Here is a 24130-nt window from a genome sequence, read left to right as displayed (position 1 = left end):
ACAGATCATTAGCGGCCATTTTGTGTGGCTTATCGTTCAGAGCCAGTGACTCACGCGCCACTCTCCCCCATCCACGTGGTGAGTGGTATGATCGGTCTCCATAGCAACATGTTCCGGCATTTTCCATTTTTAAAGCGACAGTAATGAGAAGAGTCTCAGGAAGTGAACTCATAACCTAGTTTTTAAAGCTCATTCCATACTGACATGTTAAAGTATGCTGCAAGAATTCTCCGGCTCTTTTGTAAAATGTAATCTGTAATGCTGTTTGTAAAATAACTTAAAATATGTGTTTTATGGCTGGGGCAGCACAGTGGTGTAGTGGTTAGTGCTGTTGCCTCCCAGCAAGCAGGTTCTGGGTTCGAGCCCCGTGGCCGGTGAGGGCCTTTCTGTGCAGAATTTGCATGTTCTCCGCGTGGGTTTCCTCCAAAGACATGCAGTTGGGTTGATGTGGGGTGGCCTTGAGCAAGGCACCAAGCTCCCTCTCAACACAAGTTGTTTAACACGAGAAGATTAGCTTCAAGCCAGCATGTGATTTTCTTTTTATTATATCGACACATTCACAAACAAAAAGTCCCCAAATTTATCTTCGATTTCCTCACAAGTGAAGATATTGAGAAATGTTACTCATGTCTCTATAATAAATATATTTATATAAATCAAATACATTACATTTAACAAGAAAAAAAGTGACACACATATCTCAGCCTCTAGGGCGGCACGGTGGTATAGTGGTTATCGCTGTCGCCTCACAGCAAGAAGGTTCTGGGTTCGAGCCCCGTGGCCGGCGAGGACCCTTCTGTGTGGAGTTTGCATCCCAGATAGCAGAGGGACGTTGAAACGGTGCCGATTCTTGGTCAGAATGGTCGGTTTCCGTTGTAAGTCAGAAAATCAACGCTGAAATGTCGATTTCTCCGCCGTCGGAGAAGGTCGATTTATCACTGTTGAATCACCGTGGGTAAAGGTTGATCTGTCGACCGTCAGAGAAGGTCGAATATACGATGTTGAACCATTGTCACTTTTGCCGGCCAGTTTTCAACATTATGGTATTGTCCCATAATGCAGTGCAATTACCACTGCTGTTTACTGGATGACGTCATTTTCGTTATATACCTGGGTGCACGTGAAACTCCCACAGCACTCGGTTGGATCGCGACTCTCTTGTGGATCGGCCTGCTGTTACGCTTGGACCATTGAAACAACATTGAGAAAAACACTGGACCACGCTACATTTTCATTCATCCCTGGACATCTGGTACGTACCATTATTCAGTCACTATTAATAAAGGGAATTTCGAATACAATTTCAAGCAGTTTAAGAAGTTATGATGAACTTCAGTCATATCACACGTTGGAGAAATTTCCCTCAACTAGTATCCATTTGAAGCAACAACAATGCAGATGCATTATTCAATCGAAAAACGAGTCGAAGTACTTGTCTTGTTGGAGTGAAAACTTAGCGTTGGAGTTTAAATCGAGCATGTAGGCCTAGGTCGCATGTCGTTTTGAGCTGACCTGTTCTTTTGTGTAGCCATGGGTCGCGCCTCGCGGCCATGAACTTTAAAGATTATCATTTAGAATAGGCATTTAGAAACCCATAGCCTACTGCTGACTTTCTTTATCAATGCTGCATCAAATTAATTTTGGTTATGTTTTTCTGTTTCCATGTACAGGTGTCTGCGCCGCAGGAGGAATAGGCCACAATTATAAATTATAAATAAATCATAAAATGTTTCTAAGAACTTGTTCAAGTGTGTTCTGTTCCTTATAAATGTTAAAAGTTATGCCTCATTAGATAGCTTGACAAACATTAGGAGAGGTGCATTGTTGCATGCATTTTTATATCCTGTTGTACATTAAACAGGACGTAGCCTACGCACATTGATATAAATTAAGTTTCACTTTCATGGTTGAAGTATGCATGTGTGTGTTCATCCTAGGCAAGCGCCCCGATGCTTTATTGTTAGCTAGTTTAATTTAGCCTGTTTTGCTTAATTTGTAGCCTTCCTGTTGTACATAAAACAGGAAGTAAAGTTGGATGAATCATCGCCGAAAATTAAACTATAAATCGACCGAAATCCGTAGTTGAATAAAGGGTGAAAGGGGGTCTATTCTCTGTCGGCCACCATCCACTTTTCAACGTCGTTTCAACGCAAACTCGTATGAGCAAAGCGGTGTTGAATCAACGCCGGTGATCCACGATGATTCGACGGCGTATGGTCGAAGAACATGCAGATGATTCCCCGTCGAATCAACGCCCTTTTGCTATCTGGGATGTTCTCCCCGTGTCCGCGTGGGTTTCCTCCGGGTGCTCCAGTTTCCCCCACAGTCCAAAGACATGCAGGTTAGGTTAACTGACTAGTCAAGACCGAAAAGCAGTGCAGCAGAGGAGTGGCTACCCGGCTGTACTTACTTAACCAAGAAACCGTAGGAAAGGGACCCGACTCAGAACACACTGGATGGGTGAAGAAGAAGTCTTGCAGTGACTGCTGTTAGGGAATATTTCATGTGTAATCACGAACAGAATCATATCTCATATGTAATAATGTATAAAATCCTATTTTGTATTCCATATTTGCTAACCCCCTGAGAATTAAAAGCGGTGGATCAGATTGTGTGATGCAGCCATGCCCTTCTAGAGGGGTTCGGGGTGCTGCTCCCCCAGAAAGGTTTGAAAAACACCGTGTAAAATGGTGCATTCTCAGTGCCACATTTGAAGAACACTGATGGAGAAATTGGACCGACATACTTCACAGAATGCTGCTTCTCACCTCGCCTCGATGCTTTGATGCTGAATGATCTGATGACAAAGTCGCTTTGAACGTCTTGTCAGAGTGAATCTTTTTTCTCCTGAGTTTTCATTGTTTGTGATCACCAGAGTGTGTTTGGTTTTTACACATACACTGTAAATGCTGGCGTGATTTGATGTAACATGTGACCTCATTCCTGATTGGCTAGAACCATAATGAGAGCCAATGGAACGGTGCGATACAGCGATACAAGAACTTTATTCATCACACGCTTGTGAAATTCCTCTTTGCATTTAACCCATCTGAAGCAGTGAACACACACATGCACACACACATGAGCAATGAGCACACACACACACACACCCAGAGCAGTGGGCAGCCATGCTAACAGCGCCCGGGGAGCAGTTGGGAGTTAGAGGCCTCGCTCAAGGGCACCTCAGCCCAAGGCCGTCCCATATTAACCTAACCGCACGTCTTTGGACTGTAGGAGCACTTGGAGGAAACCCACGCAGACACAGGGAGAACATGCAAACTCCACACAGGAAGGCCCCTGCCGGCCGCTGGGCTCGAACCCAGAACCTTTTTGCTGTGAGGTGACCGTGCTAACCACTACACCAACATCATTATCATTATCCTGACGTTCCATTGGCTCTCGGCTTCACGTAACATGACTATTTGACGCTGTAGACTCGTATCCCTTGTGCTGAAAACAGCTGAAGGGAGATCATAAGAGTGAATCCAGCAGTGTTCACTGATTATTTTGTAATGCGGTATTGTTTTAGAACTAAAAACACTAGGCGTTATTCACCTGTCAGAATCAGTAGACTATGGCGTGAATCAGTAGAGTTGGGAATTACACCTTGGCCTGTTTATACACTGAAGTTGAGAGGTGTTTTTGTGCTAAAACCATCCTGACCTGATTTCCTCCTGAATTGTGTATTGTAAATGTTCTGCACCTGCACATGTCCTAATGACCTCGTCATGGTAATTACCCACACTGTACCATGCACTGCTGGTCTCGCAGGATAACAAGTGTGTACCATGCAGTGCTGGTCTTATCAGAAAGTGCCCAAGGCCATACGTTCATATCCAGGACATTCTGTTTGGTCAGAAAGTATGAGAGAGGAGAAGAGAGTGAGTCACTGAAATGTGATGATTATTAAGAATAAACAAGTTACTTCTGTTAAAATAATAAAGATCATATTAAAGTGTTATTTTTTTTTAATCATTGGCTGGAAATGTTGGTGGTTGCAGTGCATTACATGCGTTTAGCAGATGCAGTTGGCTGAAGTGCCTTGATCTGAACCCCCTCCTGCCCCCCAGGGGGTTCAGATCAAGGCACTTCAGCCATTCCTGCTGGTGCAGGGAATCAAACTGGTGACCTTTTGGTCCCAAAGCTGCTTCTCTAACCATTAGGTCTGACTTCCTTGTGTATGGATGATGAAGAGCTGTACTGACCAATAGAAAGAGCTGTACTGACCAGTGATGGAAAGCTGGTGAGGGTGAAATGCCAGCCAGTGAGATTATTGGCGAAATCATAATGGGTGTGAACTCTGATGTTTTAGAACTGTATAAAATGAGAAAACCTGTCATTATAGATCAGATCACTCTGCAGACTGACTCAGCTTTTGTTGTTTGATCCAACAAAAGTCTATTTTCTGCAACTCCTTAATCTTTGTCTCTTTTTGAGATGGGCAAGTTTCCATGACTCTATTAGCATATAACAATTTATGCACGAAAAATGGACCATGTCTTTATGATTTTCTCCAGATCCAGGATGAATTTTAGAGCAATAAGAGGCAAACAAGCAATGCTTTGCTATGTAGGGGAGAGTGGGGAGACTCGGGACGGGGGATACTTGGAACAGTTTGTATTCCCATAAACTAATTTCACCCAATCAGGTTTTAGATTCCATCAGAAGCTCAATGTCCCCCTGAGAGTGACGACCTTCTTTTGGAGCCAAAGTTGGACCCTGCGGTAAGGTATGTACAGTTCAATATTTTATCAACTAAAACTTAAAAGTATTTTCTCCTTCACATCCTCCTCCATTCTCTGGTGTAATGTACGCTGGAGAATTGGGGATTCATTAGGAATTAAAGTCTGTAGCCAAGAGTTACCAGATATAGCATTATTTATTAAACTTAAATTCTGTGGAAAAAAAAATTAAGGGTCCCCCCCCCCCCAAAAAAAAAAAGGTCCAGATGGGGAGAGTTGGGACAGTTCATGATGTTACAGGTTTTTTTCTTGTTGTTTATAAAATTGTTTAAAAATGCTTGTTAAAAATGTGGGTGTGTCCCTGCATAAGGATTGAGCTTATTTCTGAGAGACTTGAGTGTAGGTCTATAATAGTCTAATGTCTGTAATGATCTGAGACTGTGATGTGTGATTTATCAAATGTCAAGGTCGTCAAATCAAAATAAACCCTGCTCAGTGCTGTGAGATGCTGAACATGTGCTGTTATAAACTGTCAGCAGATACACCATCCACTGGAAAGTTTTTATACCAATATAAATGTCATTACAATAAGATGAAAGGCTTATTAATTATATTTCAATGCCATTTAAAAAAAAAAAAAAATTTTGCCAGTCAGTCCCTGTGCGGCCTCAGCCTCCGACATCAAGTCAGAACTGGACCAGCATCTGGAAGATGGAAACCTGGGCCTGATGGAATTCCCTCACAGTACTGCAGTTTATTAACACACTCTGTATTTCAGTGGCTACTTTTAAATGTCAAATATAATTTCTGGTAATAAACATCAGACAATATTTATATATTCAATAAATTAAGGGCAGCATCCATACATTAATTAATTAATATCTTTACTTTTTTATCTTCACTCGTGCTAATCTGTTCATCTGCAACATAAGAACATTATTTATTGATCATCAATTGTTAGATTTAAAGCCATGATTTAAGTTAGTTTTATAGCTACAGAACGTGATTTAGGATTGTTAGGCTTAACCAGTCTCGTCAGTGTTGAATTTGAAATTGAAATGATTGAATGTTAGATTTAAAGCTGCATAGAGTGATTTAAGTTAGTTTTATAGTTTTAGAATGCAGAATGTAATTTAGGATTGTTAAGACTTTATGATTTTAATATTTAGCTTCTTAGGTCCTTTGTTGACTGTTCCTGTGTGGCTTCCTGTAAAAGTTACTGTGTGACCTTCTTCCAGTGGAGAAGACACTTCTTTGCTAAGACTAAACATAGTAGAATTGTCGTAAAAACATCTCGTGCTTTGTCGTGCGTAAATGCTGAGTTGCTGAGTTGTTAAGAACATATCCGTTGATATGAAATATATACAGGATATTTTGCTTAATGATTGATCCAAGGTTTCTGCATACACACACACACACACACACACACACACACACACACATTCACACATACACGCACACACATTCACACATACACGCATACACACACACACCTGCGCATACATACAGACATAACACAGCCTTCAGAGAGATAAACAGTTTTTTGGGATGTTATAAAAGGTTGTTTGGAATATTTCATTTTTGGTGAAAAGTCTGTGAATAAATGGTGGTGAAGCCAATCTCTGGTTTTCTGGTCTGTTTTTTTTGCGGTGTTTTCGCTCCAGAATTCTGCAGGTGGCGCGAGGGCATTGGTCTCGAGAAGTTGACCATTCTGGCTGGGAGAACCTTTACAATTTGGTGGTCTGTACGGGGAATAATTGCAATCCCCAGTCCCAATCACGATTGGGGTTCAGCGGATTACCCGCGCCTCTCGGCATAGGGTAGGCACACGCTGGTCCGGCCATTGTGGCGTGCGTGCAGCCCTGGACATCTAAGGGCATCACAGACCTGTTATTGGTCCATCTCGCGTGGCTGAACGCCACTTGTCCCTCTAAGAAGTTTGGGCCGCCGGCCGCAAGGGGCCGCGTAACTATTTAGCATGTCGGAGTCTCGTTCGTTATCGGAATTAACCAGACAAATCGCTCCACCAACTAAGAACGGCCATGCACCACCACCCACAGAATCAAGAAAGAGCTACTTTGTGAGCTACTTTGGGGTTCCTGTCTTTTTTCTGCGATTCACCCCCAGAGCTTTGGGTGACACGGGGGGACTGATCTCGGGATGGTGAGGGCAAGAGGTGAAGAAAACCTAACATCATGGCTTCAGTGTGTGATAAAACAAACAAACAAACAAACAAACAAACAAACAAACAAACAAAACCCCAAAACTGTTGGCTCAAGTTACAGTCGACTGTTTTTCCTGTGAACATCACATCAGCTTCAGGGGACACTCCTGATCCTGTGGAAAGAAACCGAATTAAAATCCTGGACTCACCACCAGGGGGCACTCTGACACACACACACACACACACACACACACACACACACACACACACACACACACACACACACACACAGGACATCTCTAATGGGCCTTTTCCACTACCCTTTTTCAGCTCACTTCAGCCCAACACGGCTCGTGTTTCAACTACCTCAGAGCAGCACGACTGAGCTCACTTCAGCCTTACTCAGCACCCAAAACTCGCACGGTTTTGGAGTGAGGCTGAAGTGAGCCCAACCGAGCCGAGTGGGGCTAGGGGCATGAGGAGACACTCCCCTGTGCACTGATTGGTGAGGAGGAGTGTCCTCACATGCCCACACACGCCCCGCGAGCATGCTGGGAACCACCATCTGTAAACACCGTAAACCCGGAAGAAGAAGAATTAGAAGACGACAAAGAAGAAGATGATCAGCAAGAAAACTAGCCACAGCACCAAGACCAGCAACACTAACGACTCCATGTCCTCCATGTTTATTGTTTATTATCCGGGTCGTGAGACTACTGCTTAAAAGGTCACTGATGTCACTGTTTGCGCCGCCTAACGACATCACGTGACGTCCACCCACTTTCGCTAACTCCACCCAATGTGTCCACCCACTTCCAGCCAGCACGGTTCAGCGCGGTTGTAGTCGAAATGCAACTCCAACAGCCCTGCTCAGCCCGACTCAGCCCAACTCAGCACGGCACGGCTCAGCCCGACTCAGCCGCGTTGGTAGTGGAAAAGCGGCATAAATGTGCACCCTTGCACTGAGTCCAGTCACTGAGAACAGGGGTGCCTAAAGTTTTAAACACCAAAGTGGACTTCAGCCTTTAAAATGCTCCCCTTGACTGACTCCACCTCTGATCAGCAACAAGTGGCTCAAGTGCACTCAGGTAGATCCTGAGAGGGGACACACACACACACACACACACACACACACACACACACACTGCATTCTGCACAAAACTAGTGTGTGATGAGAAAATGTTCATTTCTCAACTTCAGGATAAAATAAAAAGGACATAAATAAGAAACAAAGGTAAGATTAATACACTGAACAACTTTATTTCCACTAAACGTATATTTGATTTATCTTTAAAAATATATTTCTTGCTTTGATTATAAATGTATGACAGCTCAGATCCATTTCCTAACATGCTTTAATATGACACACACCACGTTATATCATATTTATTACACTGTTTTTTTTTTTTATTAAACCTTTATTTTACCAGGGATAAAAATCACGTTGAGATTAAAATCTCTTTTACAAGTGAGCCCTGGCTCAGAAGGCAGCACACAAAAACAGGATTAAGAACAGAATAACAATCATCACACACACTCACAGAACAAAACAATAAAAAAAATTAAGAACAGACAAACAAAGCAGACAGAACATTTAAAAACAAGAACAGACTGACTGACACACTCGGTTAAGACAAGCTTTGAAATCAACAAGTGAAATAAAAACCTCAAGTTTTAGTCGTCTCTGTAGCTCGTTCCATGCTGTTGAGCACTACAAGCAAAGGCAGTCTTACCAAACTCAGATTTTGCCTGCACAACATCATACAAGCTATAGACCCTTTTCAGTCACGTGACCTTTGTAAACGCGACCACCATTTTGGACATGTAGCGGACTTCGGCTCGAATTGGTTTGAATGCGAGGAAGGCGACAAACGGAGAACATACAAGAAAAAGGAACGAGATGCAGAAAACACCTTCGCTATCCAGCGACGTAGGGCATTTACAGGGCGAGCAGAGGGAGAAATAACAACAGTAACGACACATTAGCAACGCCGTACAGAAATAACGGTTTATGGCACAGACCCTTTCGGTTCTCGCTCATCTAGCTGCTACAATGACTGCTTAGACTGCAACAATAATACCTAACACACATTTAAGTATCCGTCGTAAAGACGTGAAACTCGTCGAGTGACGAGTGTGTTCATTGATAAGCTAACACAATCTAAAAGTAGACATACCATCACACTGCCCTGGCGCTGTGTACAGTTTACCTTCTACGGTTTGTGCACTCACTATTTGCCATTACTTTCTCCAACCGTTGTTACAGATTACAGGGAACGGCCTGGATTTAAAAGACAAATACATGTTCCTCTTGTTTTGAACACTTATTTGTAGGCAGTGCTTAATTTGTAAAGTGGGAGGTCCCGGAGCGCAGAGGATGAGCGGCTCCGGTGCGGAAAAAAAGAGGGGGGGAGGGGGCGCTGCGCTTCTGGGCATGTTTTGTAATAACACTGCAAATTAAGTTCATCTGCAGATATTTTGTGGATGTCGTTTCATGAGAGAAATCACCAACAAGACAGATATCAAAATCAGACATTAACACTAAATAAACTTGCATTTTTTATTTAATTATTTTGGTTTTTTTTTTTGTTACATAGTCAAAAGAGGTGTCGGATCACCGGATCCAGTGTAAATAGCTGCCGGAGCCAACGCCCGAGGTTCCGGAGCGCGCTCCGGCTTGCTCCCCCTCAAATTAAGCGCTGTTTGTAGGACACTGCCTCTGATCTGTCCTACAGTCTACCAACAGCAAAGGAACACAACGCTAGCTAATGTCGTTAGCTAATAGCTACTACAGAAGAACAAAGAGGTTACAATGGGTTATTTTAGCCTATTTGGTTACACACTCGCCGCCACAGAATGTTAACAGCAGTGTAATGCCTTTTCTGGCTAATTTTATTCGTCTTACCTCCAACAAAGTGGTCACTGCACAAGCGCTGGTATGCCGAGGGCTGCCAATCTTTCCTGTTAATGGTCGCTATCCATCTTCTCCGTCGGGATCCGATAAAATGATAACCCTTGCCTTGTTTGTTGATGGTTACTACATCCAGGTGCACAACAATATAGTGGCATGATGGAAGTCTTGCTGAAAATAAACACTTTCTTTGCTGCCGTTCCTCAATGCTGTCTGTGGTAAATTACTGGTAGTACATGTCCAAAATGGCGGTTGCGTTTGTCGTGACGTCACATGAAAAGGGTCTATACGGTAGCTACTTGACCATAGATTGTACTGAGATGTACTAGGTGTTAAAAGAACAGATATATAAGAAGGAAGTTGGCCAATTATTGCTTTGTACACAAAAATTAACCAAAGTTTATGTCTTCTCATAAAGAGTGAGGACCAACCAACCATTTCATACAAGGCACAATGATGGGTGGAGTAACTTGCTTGAGTGATAAATCTTAACGCAGAATGATACACAGAGTCTAAGGACTGTAGCAGAGCTTTAGAGGTATGTCTATAAAACACGTCCTCATAATCCAAGACTGGCAGAAAAGTAGATTCAACCAATCTTTTTCTTGCTTGTTGAGTAAAGCAAGATTTGTTTCTAAAGAAAAAACCCAACTTTAATTTCAGTCTACAAAGTAAATTCTCAACATGCAATTTAAAGGATAGATCTTCCTCCAACATAAAACCCAGATATCTAATAAATAATAAATAAATATTATCTGTAATATAAACCCAATAAAACTCCTGTAACATCAACATGGATTTATTAGATTTTACAGGAACACAGCTTGTTTTTATAAACACACTTCGTCTTAGAGATGCTTTAGTCTGTCTTATAAACGTTTATTACATCTGATATATCATATATAACGTTATTTCTTTTAATTTCATAGCAGTTGGATATCAGCAGTTGCAGCTCTTCTGGCTTTGAAGGTTACTGAGCAAAAAATATCTAAAATTAAATTTAAAAACACATGCTTATTCATGAACAAAAAGCAAAACAAAAAAAATTAAAATACAACCATGAAGAAAATGTGAGGGAAAAAAAAATGCAGGAAATTTCACCTACAAGATAATTAGATAAGATTAGATTAGACTAGATTAGATAAAACTTTATTGATCCCTTTGGGCGGATTCCCTCAGGGAAATTAAAACACTTAGATAAGGTCTTATCTAAGATAAAGATTATGTTGCATAATCATATAGTATTTTATATATATATATATATATATATATGAGTGAGGCGGCACGGTGGTGTAGTGGTTAGCGCTGTCGCCTCACAGCAAGAAGGTCCTGGGTTCGAGCCCCGTGACCGGCGAGGGCCTTTCTGTGTGGAGTTTGCATGTTCTCCCCGTGTCCGCGTGGGTTTCCTCCGGGTGCTCCGGTTTCCCCCACAGTCCAAAGACATGCAGGTTAGGTTAACTGGTGACTCTAAATTGAGCGTAGGTGTGAATGTGAGTGTGAATGGTTGTCTGTGTCTATGTGTCAGCCCTGTGATGACCTGGCGACTTGTCCAGGGTGAACCCCGCCTTTCACCCGTAGTCAGCTGGGATAGGATCCAGCTCGCCTGCGACCCTGTAGAAGGATAAAGCGGCTAGAGATAATGAGATGAGATATATATGAGTGATTCCACGCTTATGGGTACTGAAATGGGGACATGAACTTATTTTTAAAAATTCACCTAAAACCATTTCTTTTTTTACCATCAGGTCACAAAACATGTAATCTTTAATGAATGATATGTTAAAAGATAACTTTAATTTTCTGAGATGTAATAAAAACATATTTATATGCCAAAGTCAGAACGTAACAGAAGTGTTGTGGACATATATATTCTCAATTTTAACAATGTAGAATTACTTTTTGAAACATAGGAAGGTGATGTTTTAGCAAATATAATTAATAAACATGTGTAGTAGAATAAACATACACATTCTTTCAATAAGATTAACATGGTATATAGCTAGATTGTAATTAATTTGTAACAGACGCGAGATGGACAATCGTAACAGAAGTAATGTAACAGACATCATTTTGGAACTCATAGGCTTGACTTTGGCATATAAATATGTTTTTATTACATCTCAAAAAATTAAAGTTATCTTTTAACATATCATTCATTAAAGATTACATGTTTTGTGACCTGATGGTAAAAAAAGAAATGGTTTTAGGTGAATTTTTAAAAATAGTTCATGTCTCCATTTCAGTACCCATAAGCGTGGAATCACTCATATATATATATATACACTACCGTTCAAAAGTTTGGGGTCACTTTGAAATGTCCTTATTTTTGAAAGAAAAGCACTGTTCTTTTCAATGAAGATCACTTTAAACTAATCAGAAATCCACTCTATACATTGCTAATGTGGTAAATGACTATTCTAGCTGCAAATGTCTGGTTTTTGGTGCAATATCTCCATAGGTGTATAGAGGCCCATTTCCAGCAACTCTCACTCCAGTGTTCTAATGGTACAATGTGTTTGCTCATTGCCTCAGAAGGCTAATGGATGATTAGAAAACCCTTGTACAATCATGTTAGCACAGCTGAAAACAGTTGAGCTCTTTAGAGAAGCTATAAAACTGACCTTCCTTTGAGCAGATTGAAGCTACATCCACACGACAACGGCAACGAGATGTTATTTAAAAATATATCGCGTCCAAATGGGCAACAATCAGTAAAATATCAGGTCCATATGGCAACGCAACGCTTGCTGAAAACGATGCAATACACATGCCACACCTCTAGGGGCGCTGTAAGACGGTCCCTTCGGAGACACCAGAACAATAGAAGAAGTAAGGATGCATATTAGCCACAAAGTCAGGAAAATCTGTTTGTAAAATTACATTATAATGACCAAATACAATGAAAAGTATTTTTCCAGTCTCACCTGTGAAAGGTAATCCCATGTGATCTCGTTTGGATGGCAAACCTGTTGGTACAGTTAAACGCAGCTAATCTTTATTCTCCGCTTTGACCTCTCCAAAATGGCGGTGAGGATGACCTATGATTCTACGCGGAAGGTGGTGTCTTTAATGGTCCGGAATAAATTGAATGCTAATTAAATAATGATTAATTTGCTCCTCTACGCCCTTTTTGAGGAATGTATTGTAGGACTTAAACCCACATCTGAAGAGGTGAGATCGCTCTTTTTTTCTCTATTTTTGCTGGCGGGATTGACTCTCTCTCTCTCTCTCACTTTGCACCATTACACAATAAATATTCACAGTGAAAATATTTTGTAAGTGCGTTTCATGAACCAAGTTGTAGGATTTGTTGACAACTCGCATCGCAATGAGAAGCTCATTGGCACTACTGGTGTTAAGAATCAGACCATTTCATAAATGAATATTTTGCTGTAGAGCTGCAGTGTTTGTACAATTGCATGTTTTTGCTTCACTATTACTGTCACTATTCTGCTTCTTGCATTACTACTGTGAACTAACACTGAACATAATAATAATAATAATAATAATAATAATAATATCTAAGCTCGTGTTTCACTCTCACTAGTGCTCTGTAAGGCTTTTTCCTGGTGATATTCGTTACACTTCTACCCGGCGTGAAGCACTGACAGTCATGTGGTTGTGACGTCATCGTAAACAAATCCGTTTTACTCATCCAGACGACTTCACAACGGCAACGTTGCCAGATCTTTCCACTCTGGAACCCGTTCTCAAAAAGATTGCGTTTTGGGCACCCAAAACGCCGGTGCCGTGTGGACGCCAGGCCTAAACGATAAGCAATTGTATCGGAGTCACCTGAATCCGTTGCCGTGTGGACAGGGCCTGAGTTTCTGGAGCATCACATTTGTGGGGTCGATTAAATGCTCAAAATGGCCAGAAAAATGTCTTGACTATATTTTCTATTCATTTTACAACTTATGGTGGGAAATAAAAGTGTGACTTTTCATGGAAAACACAAAATTGTCTGGGTGACCCCAAACTTTTGAATGGTGGTAGTATATATATATATATATAAGTGTACAGTTATTTCCATTTTATAATAAATATGTCATGATAAATGTAAAAGTATATAATAAATGAAAGAAAGATACATCAGAATTTTTATCTGAATAAATATCAGAGGATCAGTGACCTTAAATAACTGCCGTGTCATGTTTTCTCTAAATGAGAGAGAGAGAGAGAGAGAGAGAGAGAAGACAATGCCACAGGGTGTTCAGTGTGTGTGTATATTTTCACAGCTGAAGTGTGTGTATCAGCATCTCTGCAGTGTGTGAGGAAAATCAGAATGTCAGCAGCTGGAACAGGTACAATGTATAAATATTTCTATTTAGCCAAATGTCCAAACTAAAGTAAATGATTGAAGTTTATTTATTTATTTATTTTATTAATGAATTTATTTATTGTCACATTCGCCCGTAGTCAGCTGGGATAGGCTCCAGCTTGCCTGAGACCCTGTAGAACAGGATAAAGCGGCTACAGATAATGAGATGAGATGAGAGAATACAAATAAAAAATTCTCTGAACAAATCTCCAAACACAGCATTGACTTTCGCATTTGTTGCATTGAGTGAGATTTTCCTTTTATATTTTGCTTCATATAAAATGTTATACGTAACCAGATTTTGTCGATTTGCTGAATAGAAGTAAAATATTAAAAATAAATAATTAAATAAAAATAATTTTAAAATGAAAATATATTGATTATTTTTGTGTCATTAAGTGCCTTTTATTGTTGTTGTTGTTTTAAATATTTACTGAAGACTACTCCTGTTTTTTTCCCTGTGATGTAATTCCTGTTTTTGAATTGTTTGCTGTGAATCTTTTTTTCATGTCAGCATTTAATCTACAGTATTTTTCATCTTTTCCACATCTAATTTTTCACTATCATTGTTATTGTTATTTTTGGTGTATTTTCATTTTCCCTTCTTCCACATTTTCATTTTCCTCTGGGTATGCCAAAGACAGCAAGTTTTTCTTTCTCATGCAAAAATATCAGAGGCAGTAACATTGGCTCTGACTTAGGCTACATCCACACGACAACGGCAATGAGATTTTTTTTTTAAATATCGCGTCCACATGGGCAACGGATCAGTAAAATATCAGGTTCATATGGCAACGCAACGCTTGCTGAAAACGATGCAATACACATGCCACACCTCTAGATGCGCTGTAAGACGGTCCCATCGGAGACACCAGAACAATAGAAGTAGACACATGTGCATAACTGCGCATGCGCACAGTGACTATCCCTGTCACTGTCACACACACACACACTTTCTTTCACTCCCTTAAATCACGTGCTCGTTTTTTGAATGGAGACACGGAAAGAGGAATGTATTGTCAGACTTAAACCAACATCTGAAGAGGTGAGATCGCTCCTTTTTTTCCCTATTTTTGCTGGCGGGATTGACTCTGCCCTAAGGGCTATTCTCTCACTCACTCTCTCTCTCTCTCTCTCTCTCTCTCTCTCTCTCACTTTGCACCATTACACAATAAATATTCACAGTGAAAATATTTTGTAAGCGCGTTTCATGAACCAAGTTATAGGATTTGTTGACAACTCGCATCGAGTTCGTTACACTTCTACCCGGTGTGAAGCACATGTGGTTGTGACGTCATCGTAAACAAATCCGTTCTACTCATCCAGACGACTTCGCAACGGCACCGTTGCCAGATTTTTCCACTCTGGAACCCGTTCTCAAAAGATTTCGTTTTGGGGCACCCAAAACACCGGTGCCGTGTGGACGCCAGGCCGAAACGATAAACAATTTTATCAGATTCACCTGAATCTGTTGCCGTGTGGACAGGGCCTTAATATCAACAGATCTTCAATTAAGGTACGTAAACCATTTATCATGACACACCTTCAGCTTGTTCAGTGTGTTGAGTGCAGGATGTTTAGTCATTCTTCCTCCAGAGGGGCAGCACGGTGGTGTACAGTGGTGCTTGAAAGTTTGTGAACCCTTTAGAATTTTCTATATTTCTGCATAAATATGACCTAAAACATCATCAGATTTTCACACAAGTCCTAAAAGTAGATAAAGAGAACCCAGTTAAACAAATGAGACAAAAATATTATACTTGGTCATTTATTTATTGAGGAAAATGATCCAATATTACATATCTGTGAGTGGCAAAAGTATGTGAACCTTTGCTTTCAGTATCTGGTGTGACCCCCTTGTGCAGCAATAACTGCAACTAAACGTTTGCGGTAACTGTTGATCAGTCCTGCACACCGGCTTGGAGGAATTTTAGCCCGTTCCTCCGTACAGAACAGCTTCAACTCTGGGATGTTGGTGGGTTTCCTCACATGAACTGCTCGCTTCAGGTCCTTCCACAACATTTCCATTGGATTAAGGTCAGGACTTTGACATGGCCATTCCAAAACATTCACTTTATTCTTCTTTAACCATTCTTTGGTAGAACAACTTGTGTGCTTAGGGTCATTCTCTTGCTTCATGACCCACCTTCTCTTGAGATTCAGTTCATGGATGGATGTCCTGACATTTTCCTTTAGAATTCGCTGGTATAATTCAGAATTCATTGTTCCATCAATGATGGCAAGCCGTCCTGGCCCAGATGCAGCAAAACAGGCCCAAACCATGATACTACCACCACCATGTTTCACAGATGGGATAAGGTTCTTATGCTGGAATGCAGTGTTTTCCTTTCTCCAAACATAACGCTTCTCATTTAAACCAAAAAGTTCTATTTTGGTCTCATCCGTCCACAAAACATTTTTCCAATAGCCTTCTGGCTTGTCCATGTGATCTTTAGCAAACTGCAGACGAGCAGCAATGTTCTTTTTGGAGAGCAGTGGCTTTCTCCTTGCAACCCTGCCATGCACACCATTGTTGTTCAGTGTTCTCCTGATGGTGGACTCATGAACATTAACATTAGCCAATGTGAGAGAGGCCTTCAGTTGCTTAGAAGTTACCCTGGGGTCCTTTGTGACCTTGCCAACTATTACACGCCTTGCTCTTGGAGTTATCTTTGTTGATCGACCACTCCTGGGGAGGGTAACAATGGTCTTGAATTTCCTCCATTTGTACACAATCTGTCTGACTGTGGATTGGTGGAGTCCAAACTCTTTAGAGATGGTTTTGTAACCTTTTCCAGCCTGATGAGCATCAACAACACTTTTTCTGAGGTCCTCAGAAATCTCCTTTGTTCGTGCCATGATACACTTCCACAAACATGTGTTGTGAAGATCAGACTTTGATAGATCCCTGTTCTTTAAATAAAACAGGGTGCCCACTCACACCTGATTGTCATCCCATTGATTGAAAACACCTGACTCTAATTTCACCTTCAAATTAACTGCTAATCCTAGAGGTTCACATACTTTTGCCACTCACAGATATGTAATATTGGATCATTTTCCTCAATAAATAAATGAGCAAGTATGATATTTTTGTCTCATTTGTTTAACTGGGTTCTCTTTATCTATTTTTAGGACTTGTGTGAAAATTTGATGATGTTTTAGGTCATATTTATGCAGAAATATAGGAAATTCTAAAGGGTTCACAAAATTTCAAGCACCACTGTAATGGTTAGCACGGTTACCTCACAGCAAGGAGGTTCCGGGTTTGAACCCCGTGATCGGCGAGGGCCTTTCTGTGTGGAGTTTGCATGTTCTCCCCGTGTCCGCATGGGCTTTGTGGGTGCAATTGATCTTAAGTGATCAGTCTCATTAATAATACCTTTAATTTTGGTGTTTAATAATAAATTACCAAACAGATAAATTATGGTATATTCCAAATTATTATGATCACTACCAATGCAGCAATAATGTATTACTTACCATATTACATAGACACTACAGCCAATAGTATTCATATACACTTGGGTGAAGGCAATTTGGAGTTCTTTGAGATTGTGTGACTTCAAAAATATAGTAGCAAGACAACGGACAAACACAGTTTCAGAATAATTGAATTTATTATAACAATGATACTAAATCAGCAGCAAAACAGTGAGGTAGTGTATGTGTGTGTGAGAGCGTGTGTGTGTGTGTGTGTGTGTGTATGTGAGAGGGAGAGCAAGGGTGTGTGTGTGTGTGTGTGTGTGTGTGTGTGTGTGTGTGTGTGTGTGTGTGTGTGTGTGTGTGTGTGTGTGTGAGGGGGCTGTAAAGTTTGGAATGTTATCTGAGGTGTTGGGGGGAGGTGAATCACCTCGTGGTTTGCCTTGAGACAAAGGAATATCACCTCGTGGTTTTGAGACAAAGGAATTCCACCTACTTATAACATTACCAAATCCCCTGAAATCTTGATGAAGTCAAAGTGTGTGTAATAATGAACTAAGGGTGTTAGAAAAGATAGCAAAGTAGCATGCAGCAACCTATCTATTAAAACAACGGAGAGAGAACAATTGTAGAACACAATGATCAACCCGACACACTAAGTGTCTACAGTGTGCACAATTAAACAGTTTCTGAGTTTAAATTCACACTACTTCATAAAGCTAATTCCTAAGACTAGTTTTTGGCCAAATGCTAGTCTTACTTCCAGTATTTTGCTCCTATGTAGGAATGCAAAGATGTCCCGAAAAGACTGGAGTTCACAGCAGCTCGTGGGTCGCTTCCGTGAAAGCGCAGAGGTTTGCTTGGTCCGAACTTCATTGTTCGTGAAGAAAAGTCTCTGATCAATAATGTGCACAGCGATTAAGTCAGAAGGAATCCGGTCGCTTCTAACTTTTAATTAACTGCTTGGGCGGCAGTCGTAACGTTACTTATAATAAACAAATAAAACGGTTGTAACTCAATATGAGTGAGACGGTGCACTTAAGTAGTATTTTTACCGTGGCCAGTAGTATACGAAAGCGCGCTGAGTCTTCTTTTTCTTGCAAGGCAGACGTCTTGATCTCGGATGTTCTGATGAGCGGGTGTCTCTTTATGTCTGTATGACGCGACGGTCCACGGACGAGAGAAAGAACGGAAGTTGACTGAGTCACTTATGGAGTCAGGGAGGACGTGACGTAGGTGATCCCGCCCAGCCGTGACATAGGTCATCGTGGAAGTTGGTTGATGGGATTTGTAGTTCTAGACGGGACGGTGGCAGTACCTACAGTTTCCTCCGGGTGCTTTGGTTTCCCCCACAGTCCAAAGACATGCAGTTAGGTTAACATGGGGTGGCCTTGGGCTGAAGTGCCCTTGAGCGAGGTACTAAACCCCTGACTGCTCCCCGGGCGCTCTGGTGTGGCTGCCCACTGCTCTGGGTGTGTGCGTGTGTGTTCACTGCTTCAGATGGGTTAAATGCAGAGGATGAATCTTACTGCGCTTGAAGTGTGCATGTGACAAATAAAGGTTTCTTCTTTTCTTCTTCTTGTTAGTGATAGCTTTATTTGTGATAAGCATAGATGAGGTATTTCTCTGATGGTGCAGATTGCAGCTTTAGAGCTTCACATCGAGACTTTAGAGAAGGCTAGTGAGGATGAGAACAGTGTAGGTTCTGTAGGGAAAAGTCTGGATGCTCGAGGTGGAGTTAGTAATCCCCCAACTCCGGCATTAGAGCCCTCACAGCGGGGTGAATGGGTGACGACTCGGTGGCATAAACCTAGAGCCAAAGCTACAGCTGAGGCTCACCCACGGGAGCACCACTCTTCTCCGTGTCACGTGTCTAACAGGTTTGCCCACCTCAGTGATGCACTCACTGAGAAACCTGAAAGAGCTCTGGTTATAGGGGACTCTATCATATGGCATGTGAAATTAGCTCAGCCTTTAGGGGCACCAGCAGCTTTAGTCAGGTGTATACCGGGAGCCAGGAGGCCAGACATTGCAGGTAATCTTAGGGTCCTAGGAAAGCACAGGTTCTCAAAGATAGTTATCCATGTAGGAGCTAATGATATACGCCTTCATCAGTCTGAGGTTACTAAGAGTAACTTTGTAGAGGTGTTTAAATTAGTGAAGGTGATGTCTAATGCTGTAGTATGCTCTGACCCCATCCCAATGTGGTGTGGCGGTGTAGCTTACAGCAGGTTATGGTCGCTGAACTGCTGGTTGTCCAGGTGGTGCTCTGAAAACAGTGGGGGCTTGTGGCAGTGGGGGCGTGGTCAAGCGTTGGTTTGTGAACGGAGGGTGGAGTCAGGGAAGGTAAGTGGCAGAATCACTGCACTTGATGTTAGTTAACCTGTGTTTGTGTGTCTTCCTCAGTGACCGCGCCCTATAAAAGGAGAGAGAGAGCAGAGGAAGGGAGCTCTCTCCCCAACCAGACGACTTGTGTGTGTGTGTGTGTGTGTGTGTGTGTGTGTGTGTGTGTGCATGCGTGTGTGGCTGGGAGAGTGTGAAAAGCTGAAAAGCTACAAATAAAAAGAGTTTTTTGAACTCAGTTCTGGCCTGCCATACTTCTGTGCTCCACCCACCCGCTCTGATTTCTACAGGGCTTTTGTTTTTGGGTCTAGCATCTTGTCTTTTCCAGCAATCAGTACTCACATTTTGCTTTGTGAAGTCAACTGATTCATCAAGTTCCCATCATTCAGATGCTGAACATTCCCCGCATTCCCCTTAGCGGTATCGGCTGCTGGACTCCCTTCAATCTTTAATAGACGGGCATTAATCATAGATTCCAGGTTAGAAATTCTTTTTTCAAGCTCAGTCCATTTGTTACTAGAGTTCCTTGGTTTCCCCATTTTGCTATAATCCAGTCTTCTGTGTCAGTTGCTTTGTCTAACTTCTAGGTTATCTTGTATAAATGGGAGAAAACATCTGTCCTTCCTTGCTAAACTTGTTGAATGTAAGTAAAAAGAAAGCAAATAAGAAAAAATAGAGAAATAATGAAAAAAGCAGAAAAGAGGAGTTCAAGCAGGAGCAAAGCAAAAAGTGTCCTACTCGCTTGAGTAGGAGGAGTAATGCTGCCAACTTGACAGCGAACTTAACTTCAACAGTCATATGAAAGTGGTAAAAAAAAGTCTGCATTCTATCACCTAAAAAACATTTCTAAACTCAAGGGTCTCATGTCAAAACATAATCTAGAAAAACTTATTCATGCTTTCATCTCCAGTAGGGTTGATTACTGCAATAGCCTTTTCACAGGTCTTCCAAAAAAGACCATCAAAGAGCTTCAACTAATCCAAAATGCAGCAGCAAGGGTTCTTACAAGAACAAAAAGGGTAGTCCATATCACTCCAATCCTAAGGTCTCTGCACTGGCTCCCAGTGAGCTACAGAATTGACTTTAAAGTATTACTTCTTCTATTTAAAACATTACATGGGATGGGACCCAGCTACCTACTGGATATGTTTCAATTATATGCACCAACTAGGTCTCTAAGATCACAAGAGAAAAACTTGCTAGTAATACCAGCTGTCAAAACGAAGTGTGGTGAAGCAGCCTTTAGTTGCTATGCTGCTAAGCTTTGGAACCAACTTCCAGATGATATTAAAAATGCTCCTACTGTTGTTAGTTTTAAATCCAGGCTCAAGACAAAGCTGTTTTCAGATGCTTTCACTTGATTAATTTTTACCTAAAGTGTAATTAATTTCCTTTAATATAATTTCTTTTAATTTTGATTTTAATGATTTTACTTTCTTTATTTTAATTTCTTTTTAATCTTGGATTTTAATGATCTACTTTTACTTTAATTCTTTGTTACTGTTCTTATGCTTTTATTTTTTGTGAAGCACATTGAATTGCCTGTGTGTATGAAATGCGCTATACAAATAAACTTGCCTTGCCTTTATAGATAATTGGAGTAATTTTGAGGGTAAGGCTGGCATTACAGGTGAGGACAGCCCACTATGGCTGTTTTTTTAGAACTGATTTGTCCAAACAAACAAATAAGTGAACTGAAGCCTGATTCATACCTCATTAATCCTTTCTAGCCCAGCCACAAGTCCACATGATACTACAAACCCACCTGATTATGTTCTGCCATTTAATGCAGCCAGATTATTAACATGTGCTTGTATTATGGTGATGGTGAAGGTTTTCACTCTGGAAGGTGCTGCTCTCATTTCTTGCAGCATAGCTTGTAGTCTGAGAACAGGCCTAGTTAACTTCTGACAATCCAGAGCCAAGGCCAGAGAGCAGACAAACAGGCTAAACCGACTGTCTGCTAGCTGCATAGAGTCATCAGGGTCCACTACATCAAGACTGTGTCTGTTCCCCGAGCTCAACAAAAAGTAGAAATACTCAGAGAATTTGTTCCAGTAACCTCATCTCATCTCATTATCTCTAGCCGCTTTATCCTGTTCTACAGGGTCGCAGGCAAGCTGGAGCCTATCCCAGCTGACTACGGGCGAAAGGCGGGATACACCCTGGACAAGTCGCCAGGTCATCACAGGGCTTCCAGTAACCTAATTAATATAAAATTAGATCATACTGACAGTACAGTCACTGCCAGGATCTTTGATCTAAAGGTAGGGCTATTAAATATTAGATCACTTATGTCTAAAGTGATAATTGTTAATGAACTTATTACTGATCAGGAGTTTCCATTGTCTCCTTCTGTCTTGAAAGACAATAAACTGTGCCTGGATTGTCAATTTGTTGTAGAGCAGCGTTGGGTGTAACTGTAAAATCCAGTTCTGGAGTGGCAATCTCTGTTGCAGTTTTTGTATATGAACCCTGATGGTAGTGAGGGTGCAGGAGCTGATCTCTCTCATCGTCGTTCCCTTCTGCCAAGCCACTGCTGCTCCCTTTTCGCCTCAGCTCTCTTGACACCTGTCTTGATGACATGTGGCCAGTTGCTATGGTCAGTTGCAACTGCTTCCCATGAGTCTGGGTTGATGTTGGCAGATTTCATGTCCTTCTTACATACATCCTTGTAATGCAGTGTCGGGAGGCCAACATGTTTGGAGCCTGAGGTGAGTTCACTGTACAGAATATCCTTTGGGAGGCATCCATTCTCCATATGACGAATGTGGCCTAGCCATCGCAGGTGCCTCTGGGACAGGATCGCAAACATGCTGAGAGTTTTTGCCTGCTTGAGGACATCCTTATTGGGAACTCTGTCATGCCATGATATACCCAAGATGCAGTGCATGCAATGCAGGTGGAAGGTGTTGAGGCGTTGCTCCTGTCATGCATAAGCTGTCCACGTTTCATTGCTGTAGAGCAGAGTGCCCAATATGCAGGCATTGTACACTGCAATCTTCATGTTTGTGGTCAACTTGTCATTCTCCCACACTCTTTTGGACAGCTGTGACATGGCAGATGCTGCTTTGCCGATGCACTTGTTTGATTCGGCATTAAGGGTCAGGCTGTTGGAGATCGTGGAACCAAGGTATGTGAAGTCCTCGACCACTTTCAGAGTGTAATCCCCAATGCAGATGTTGGGTGTATCGCTGACATCCTGTCCCATCACATTCGTCTTCTCTAGACTAATGGTGAGGCCAAATTCTTTGCAGGCATGAGCCAGGCAGTTGATGAGCCTCTGAAGTCTTTCCTGTGTGGGAAGCCAGGGCAGTGTCATCAGCAAAGAGCATCTCTCTGAATATAAGCTGGCGGGCCTTTGTCTTGGCTCGCTGGCGGGCCTTCGTGTTGGCTTGCAAGCGGGAAAGGTTAAACAGCTTGCCATCTGATCGTGTGTGGAGAAACACCCCATCTTTTGATGAGCTGAAGGTGTATGATAGCAGCAACAAAAAGAAGATACCAAGGAGAGTGGGAGCAAGGACACAGCCTTGCTTCACTCCACTGCTGATGGGGAAGGGAGTGGATGATGACCCATTGAACTGCACTGTACCCTTCATGTTCTCGTAGAATGACAATATCACATTCAGCAGTTTTTGTGGGCATCCTATCTTCTCAAGGAGCTTGAAGAGACTCTTTCTGCTTACGAGGTCAAATGCCTATGAAGGCAATGTGCAGGGGCTGCTTTTGTTCCTGGCACTTCTCCTGCAGCTGTCTCAGAGTGAAAATCATGTCGATGGTGGATTGCTGTGCTCTGACGCCGCACTGCAACTCAGGATAGACTCGATCAGTGAGTTGCTGTAGTCTCTTCAGGGCTACCCAGGGAAATGCCTTCCCTGCAATGCTCAGCAGTGATATCCCACAATAGTTGTTGCAATCACTGCGGTCCCATTTGTTATTGTAAAGCGTGACAATGTTTGCGTCATGCATGTCATAGGGCACTGATCCTTCTTCCCAGCACTGACAGAAGAGTTCATGAAGGTGCAGCAGTAGAGTGGACTTGGCGCACTGTAGCACTTCTGCTGGAATGCCATCACTTCCTGGAGCCTTGCCATGTGTGAGGGAGTCAATGGCTTTGCTGAGTTCTTCACCTGTTGGTGGTACATTGAGCTCCTCTATGATTAATAGGTTGGGAATGCTGTCGAGGGCTGACTCTGTGACTACATTCGCTCTCGAGTACAGGTCTTGATAGTATTCTGCCCATCATTCCATCTGTTCATTGCAGTTTGCGATGAACTCACCTGTGG

The 24130-nt window shown here is 41.9% G+C and overlaps 1 protein-coding gene across 4 annotated transcripts in view; it reads left to right on the top strand.

Moving 5' to 3' along the window:
• Positions 1-15020: 15020 nt before the first annotated feature.
• The window catches only part of slc5a5 (solute carrier family 5 member 5), a 43863-nt gene continuing 34753 nt past the window's right edge, over positions 15021-24130 (top strand). For 3 of the 4 annotated variants that reach the window (XM_060930982.1, XM_060930984.1, XM_060930981.1), the window contains exon 1: positions 15021-15594. The gene's annotated coding sequence lies outside the window, so the exon portion shown is untranslated. The remainder of the gene's footprint in view (positions 15595-24130) is intronic. The other variant, XM_060930983.1, reaches the window with a different exon arrangement.

Source organism: Neoarius graeffei, chromosome 10, assembly GCF_027579695.1.
Source record: "Neoarius graeffei isolate fNeoGra1 chromosome 10, fNeoGra1.pri, whole genome shotgun sequence".
Taxonomy (NCBI): domain Eukaryota; kingdom Metazoa; phylum Chordata; class Actinopteri; order Siluriformes; family Ariidae; genus Neoarius; species Neoarius graeffei.
Note: the sequence above shows the minus strand (reverse complement) of the source record. Positions and strands in the feature narration are given on the sequence as shown.